At 38.4% G+C, this 7,591-nt stretch overlaps 1 long non-coding RNA gene across 1 annotated transcript in view; it reads left to right on the top strand.

Moving 5' to 3' along the window:
* LOC140343033 (uncharacterized) overlaps nucleotides 1-7,332 on the top strand; it is a 34,319-nt gene extending 26,987 nt beyond the window's left edge. Inside the window, exons 2-3 of the long non-coding RNA XR_011923239.1 lie at nucleotides 5,317-5,443; nucleotides 6,116-7,332. This is a non-coding gene — a long non-coding RNA (uncharacterized lncRNA). The remainder of the gene's footprint in view (nucleotides 1-5,316; nucleotides 5,444-6,115) is intronic.
* Nucleotides 7,333-7,591: the final 259 nt, after the last annotated feature.

Here is a 7,591-nt window from a genome sequence, read left to right on the forward strand (position 1 = left end):
GCATACAAATTCCTAGCAGCGGAGATCTTGATGAGTGGCTGATGGTGGTGGATAAGGTTTCAGTTTTCTTCTGGGGATAGACACTAGATATTGGAGTTTAATGTGACAATTTTGAAACTTAATATATGAACATGGTTACACTACAATTTTAAATGGACTCTTTTCTATTAGGATTTGGGGAAGATTTACAGATATGTAGTAGGGTCCCCAACTTGAAAAATGTGCCTGTCCGTTGTTGTTGGGTTCATACTTATCCTAATACATTGGCTCTAAAGGGTGTAAAGCAAAAAGGATGATAAGCATACAATTTCCAAAAAAATACCAAAAGCCTTTTCTACAACCAAATGGGTTATGTAATTTAGAATTAAAGATTGTATAATCCATTCTCACTTTCCAATGTGATTGTTGACTGCTGAGGTGGAACAGATATTTAGCATAAGAAATGGGGGGGGGGGGGGGGCAGACAACGATTCAAACAATAGTTGTGAAATGATTATGGAGCTAAATCTTACATAAGTGTACTATGGCATATATTAAGTGAGAAATTTAAAAAAATCTCCTATTAACAAGAAGTATGTTGACTTGGTAGGATTTGAGTATTGTACCAAGGTGTATTATGAAACGGTTCAATTCTCCTAACTGAATAGAGGACAAAGTAGCTTTTAGGAAACATCTATACATAAAAATACTAATCAAGCTAAATTATAGCCTTTAGGTTAGTGTGATCTTGTTCAGTCTTTGCCACTCTGGCTTTTTTGTCGTTCCAATGAAAAGGAGATCCATCGACTTGATCTTGGCAGTCTTAACCCATTGGGACCGTAATCCAAACAGGAGAGCCATGCTTCTCTTCATAGACTTCCAGAAAGCATTTGACAGCGGTTCCTGGGACTATATGTTCTATATTCTTAAATGGATAAACTTTTTGGTGGTTATCTTTCTGCAACTCCTGGCTACCCTATGCACTGTCCCTATGGCAAAAGTTTCCTTGGGAGGCTTCCAATCAGATAAATTCGCTATCAAAGGCACAAGGTAGCATTGCCCTCTCCCCCTTTACTATTTGCTCTGGCAATTGAGCCCTTAGCAATTGCCATACAGTCTAGTACTAATATTAAGGGTATCATTTGTGGAGAGGTGGAACATAAGTGCGCCCTCTTCACAAATGATATCTTGATGTACATCACCTTCCTATTAACCTCGATCCCAAATTTATTTAAACTCTTCAAACTGTTTGCTCACCTCCTTGGTTTACAGGTCAAACTACTGTTTTTACCCTGCAACAAGCTTTTACATTGGAGTGGCAAAGTGAGACTTTACCATATCTGGGGATTAGGCTGACTCCCAATCCTCTCCAGCTCTCTAATAAGAATTATGGCAGGGGTGCCCACAATTTTTTGGCTTGCGAGCTACTTTTAAAATGACCGAGTAAAAATCATCTACCAACAATAAAAGCTTGGGACTTAAACTCTACCACAAACAGGAGTTATTTTAAAATGCAGGTCTCCGCAATCTACTCGAGTTGCCTTTGCAATCTACCGGTAGATCACAATCCACCTGTTGGACACCCCTGAATTCTGGCCTTCTGTTTAAACAAAATTTTGCAGATTTTGGCAGATGGTCATCCTCCCCACCATCCTGGATGGGAAGGGTTGCCTAAATTTAAAAAAAAAAAAAAAAAAAAAAATTTTGCCTAGGATCCTGCACTTGTTCAGAACACTTCTAATCCAAGTACCATGTATATCCTTGGATATACTCCAATCTAAAAATCTACCACAATGCTAACCCACCAAGCTCATGGAGGACCAGGAGTTCTTAACTTCAGACATGATCACAGGGCTGCCCAGGTTACACAACTTTTCCTGCACCATGCTGCTTTATCACAAACCCCAATGGGTAGACATAAATGCTCTAATGTGGGTGTCCTCTGGTAAAAGATCTAGGATTACATGCCCCTCTCCAATATTCTGTCACTGTGGGACAGAATAAAAAAAAATATATAAACATTAGCTCGCCTTACATGCTCCTTGCTTTCTGGCCGTGTCTGTCACCCCATCTTAAATTAAGTAATTACTCCCCTCTGAATACTTCATTATGTCCAGAAACCATTCATTCATAACTTCTAAAATGTCCCAAGGTAAACCCCCTTATTGCGAAACGACTTCTGAAAATGCTTGTAAAACATTTGTGCAGTCCCCTGGGCAGATTTAATTTTCTACTCTGCCCTATCATCCCCTCCTTCAAGCTACCATACATGAAAGCTTGGGGAAATTATCTATATCTAACCATGGGATCTGGAGGAGTGGATCGAAGTAGCTCATAACCTATTGAAGATTTCCCTCAATGTAAGCCTAAATGAACTTTCCCTCAATGTAAGCCTAAAAACTTTAATGCGCTGCTACTTGGTACCAGTCCGGATCTTCATAGTTTCAGAGGTTGCACGTATACAGGAGACATGAAACCTATTTGGTGGTCTTGCCCGGTTGCACAAGAAGTCTTGGGGAAAAATCTTTGATCTCATTTCCCAAATAATTCAAACTCCCATCTCCCCCAATGTACAGTGCTCTTCTCAGTAGTATTGACATACCTTTTAGTCAAAACATACTAAGAAATTTTGCAATTATGTGCTGATGGCAGTTAAAATTGCTTTGCCAAAGTCTTGGAAATCGCCATCTATTCCGCTAGCCCCAGTAAAGGCTTAACTGAACTGGATTATTAACGATAAGTTTACGCGCACTCTTCGTGATACACTTTACATCTTTGAACTTACTTGGGACCCGGGGTCAGCTCACTAATCCACAACCATTTCCCCTTTCTCAACTCAGTGTATCAAACGGGTTATTTGTTGACAAGAGATGTCTTTAATGTAACTGTCCTAACTAACCAGCAAACCTGGAACGGATCTGGTACAGGCTTGAAACATTTGCTAACAAATGGCAAATTACTTAATTCCAGATTTGATTGATTGCCAAGCTTCACTGAAAGTGTATCCCCTCCAGCCTTAGAAAGCCTTATTAAAACGGGCCCATTGACAGGAGCTCTGCCCAGATGAGATTTTGTAATTGTTCCACCAGCCCAGGTGTTTGACAGCTGTTACATTCTGGTGGCTGGATTGGCTGTTAACTGTTTGGGCAATTCAGTCTGCAGTCATAGTGGTACGCTATACATGTCATTGAGCCATCCTGATTGGTCGAGTTAGTATGACCAACTCCCAAGCAAGTGTGCAGGAGTTAATTCAGTACGGGCAAGTGGAAAGACGAGATGGCCGAGTAGTCTGGCAACCAACGCTAATGTAAAAATGCGCAGCTTTTTGACAGTTTCCTGGAGCCATCAGGCAGAAGGCACATCACCTATCTTTTTCTGCAATAATGACCTTCCTCATCTTGCTTGTGTTGCATTTATTGGTAATGTCCACGAGCAGAAACCAAAATATTTTTAATTTCCCTAAAGTGCACTGCACTGATACATTAAAATGTTGCTGCACCTAGTTTAAAGGCAACACTTACCATTTTTACTCAGTGCACATTAACCCCCTTAGCAGTAATCCTGAGTGACTCAAGGTGGATTTTAGATACCAAAAGCGGTAATCCCAAGTCACACTCAGGGTCGCCTAAAGCTAAAACCCATTTACCTTCCTCAGTTTTCATTTCCCGTCATCCTGGGGACACATCTTGCTCCTCCAATCTCCAGCCGCAAAGTGTAGAGCTGAGATCAACAGGGTTTCCCATGACAATGGTGTGGGCGGAGTGGTGGGAAATTTAAAAAAAAAGTCATTTTGTGTTGGATTCAATACAAAATAGCTGTATTGAGTCCAATACGAAGAAATCTTAATATATGTAATTTTATATATGCTACTGTACACGTGTATTACATTTTTCAACTTTTTTTTTTCAGTTTTTTAAAGTTTATTAAATTAAATATTTCAATTTATTACTATTTGACATATTTTGGGGAGTGTTGCCTAAAAATTATATCCTACAATGTAAAATTTCAATGCAAAAAAATTGTAATGCTTTTTGCATGGAAATTTGGACAGAATTGGAATGCTAGGGGGGTTAATGTGATAAGTTGGTGTAGTTTCAGGATATCAATGTGTTGAACCTTCCTTGTGCAAGGCAACCCAACAGTTATCAGTTTTTGTGCATTTACACCATAAGTCAGCAGAAGAGCTCTAAAAGCTATCAACTCATTGCATTTTTTAGCAGGATCATCAATTATTGGCATTATTTAAAATACATAACACTGAGTAGTTTATTTAAAAGAATATGAGAGATTTGGGACATGTTTATCGGTAATGGTTTTTATACACTTTCAAGTCTTAGACAAAATCATGAAAATGTCTGAGAAATGGAGCAATCAGCAGCCAAGTAAAACCAAACCTTTCCCCCCATACACCCAGCCCTTAGAAGGGAAATAGCAGCCTTTGATGTTTTTCTTTCTTTCCAATATGTATTTTTGTTCTATGTACATTTGTATGTATTCTGCAATATTACTTGCAACAGTTATTCTAACATGGTATAAATTTTATAGAATGTTCACTTTTGGAGCCCATTCTCACCTTGCTGTTCTAGTGAGTAGAATTGAGGTAGAACAATCCACAGCAATGTCAGAATAAAATGGTTATGAAGCATTTTTGCAGCACAGCATCTAACAATACACCTTTTTATATGCTTTTGTGTAAAATAAATGACATTACAACATGTTAAACTCATGTACTGTGCAACCTATCAGAATGGAGAAGTCTAATGTTTATTAAATAATGCTCCAGCCTAATAAGGGCCACATACTACTACATCATTCAATGAAAATAAATATCAGTTTCCCAAATACAATGACCACTTGCCACATCCCATATTACAATGTAACTGAACAATAGGAGCGGGGAAAAGGACTTTTGAGGCAAAATTTACAAACCTTAAAAACGGCTTTAATATTAAAATTGAGCACATGTTGTACAAATTATTCAAAACTTCATTACATAATATAACATGCAGAAAGCTGTTATGTAGTTTGTTTTAGAGGAAAATCATTCATTATCATGTTACATCCATGTAGTGATGTTTTGAATAATTTGTACAAATGTTCAATTTTTTTATTAACCTTGGAAAATGATTTACTAATTTGTTTGCTGTGGGGGATCAAAAACAGAAGCTTTGGAACCCAAGTCAGTTCTGCACAGGGGCCCACCGTGTTTACTGATGTTTTGGTCTCGGGTTCACTGCTTAAGTTTAGGGTCTTTTGTAAAGAGCCCGTTGCATAGTGCTGATTGTAAGAAACTTTAGGCCTCAACCATTAGTTGCATTAATGTCTTATTGTTTTTAGGGATGAAATGCTGTGTGAAAAATCGATATTCCAGTTGCATGATGCCAAAATCTTGACCTAGGTATCTGAAAGCCACCTTTCAAATTGTTAACATTTGTGAGAAGACTACCAACAAATCTAAGAACAGGTAAGAATTGTATTACAATATAATCTGACTTGATGCTCATCATAGCCTCAGCTTGTGTTAGTTCACCTAAATCCAACATTGAAGCCCTATGGTGCTGAATCTGATCCTAAAGTAGTAAGACTTTGTTCTTGTATGCAAGACTTAATAAAGCTAAGTGTTTGGGGGTTAGTTTGAAACAGGGCCAGTGGAATGGATGCCATGCTACAGTGGTGCCTAAAATAAAACCTTTAATAACATTGTTAGGGTTATGCGGCTGGTACTAACATGTGGTGTTTGTACTAACGTGGCTGCAGACTGATGTAGGCATCCTCAAATAATGGTAACTTGCCAAAAACATCAAGGAATCCTTAGAAAACTCTATAGAGGAACCCTGGTTGCTGTAGAGTGTGAAATTTATTAAGAGTCCCCATTGTAGTGTGGTTTCCTTGTATTATGTTACTGTTGTGTAATATCCACCATTGTTTAGTAGTCTTTAATTTACCAATAATGACTTTGTAGACGTAAATTGAATGATTTGCTTTGCTAAATCCTTGCACAAGCAATTGTCTGTTAGGTGTACAAACTAAATATATGCCCATTTATTTTATATTGAGCCATCTAATTTCTGTGTATGGTCCGTTTTAGACCTTTAGAAATGCATTATCAAGTCCTATTTTGTTTTTTCTTCGCCAGCTAGCTGGGAGATTGTCACCTCCACCCAGGCAAAGCAACAGCATCCAGACCTTGAAGCCCAGGAGAAACTCCCCTGATGACATCAATCATCTGAAACTTTGGAAACCCACAGACACTTGATTCCAACTGGTACCCAGAGCCAGTGGCCTGAAGTGATGAAGATGAAACTAGGGAGTGGTACCACTGGTGGCTGGATTGCTTGTATGGTTGCTAAATGCCAGGGTTTGGTTATTTCCTCTAATCCTAGTTTAAGATAGAGGTTATCTTAATTTTCCAACAATACAGATAACCATAACCAGTAAAAATAAATTTTCCACAATTTGCATCTCTCCTATTCATGTTTGATTCCCTCCTCCAGCTTTGGCCAGAAAGTTCTTGCAAACTCACCCAGATCTTGTGTACGTTACTAATGAAGATGTGTATACACCATGTACAGGGTCTCCTAGAACGCTCAATGAGATGTCCTGTGGGAGGTGATTGCAAAGAGAGCAAATTCAGATTCCAGCATAGACAGGATATCATCATTGCACAAACTTAAGGCTGTCTGGCACCTCCTCACCTGGCTGCTGCAACCATGATAGCCGCCAGATCCTAGATCTTCTCATGAACTGCTCCTTTAACACTCATCTGACAAACCAAGTGGGAGAAAGAGCTAAGGAGATTGATTCATTACCTTTTTGACATGACAGAATATTGGACTTAATCTTTCAGAAACTTGGCAATATTTGTTTTTATGAAATGATGACCAGATGGTAAATATTGTACATTTTTAGGTTCCACTCTCTATGCATTTTATTACTCTTCATACTTTCTGGTAATTGGCCTTTTGTTTTTGCTGACAGTTTTGTTATGCTATGAAATTATTGGTCAGCAGTTAATTTGCTTTCTGTTCCAAAGACAACTGAACGCTAACAGGTGAGATGGAGCTTGCTAGGCCTACATTATGCCTCTTCAAATGTAATATCAATCATAAATATTGTTTAGATTAATAGTTAGGTCCATAAATTTTTGGACAGACAAAAGACATACATTTTGGGTTGAACAAAAAGATTGCATAAAAATGTATTTTTTAAACACAATCACATTTCAGTGACTCAAAAGTAATTGGACAAATATAAAGCTGAAAATAAAATTTTCATTTCTAATACTTGGATGAAAACCCCTTTGCTGGTAATGACAGCCTGTAATCTTGAACTCATGGACATCACCAGATGCTGGGTTTCCTCCTTTTTAATGCTCTGCCAGGCCTTTACTGCAGTGGATTTCAGTTGCCGTTTGTTTGTGGGCCTTTCTGTCTGAAGTTTAGTCTTCAACATGTGCCTTGCTCAATTGGGTTCAGATCAGGTGACTGACTTGGCCATTCAAGAATATTCCACTTCTTTGCTGTAATAAACTCCTGGGTTGCTTTGGCTGTATGTTTGGGTCATTGTCCATCTGTATTATGAAATGCCTCCCAATCAATGTGACTGCATTTAG

This window comes from Pyxicephalus adspersus, chromosome 1 (genome assembly GCF_032062135.1).
Source record: "Pyxicephalus adspersus chromosome 1, UCB_Pads_2.0, whole genome shotgun sequence".
NCBI lineage: Eukaryota > Metazoa > Chordata > Amphibia > Anura > Pyxicephalidae > Pyxicephalus > Pyxicephalus adspersus.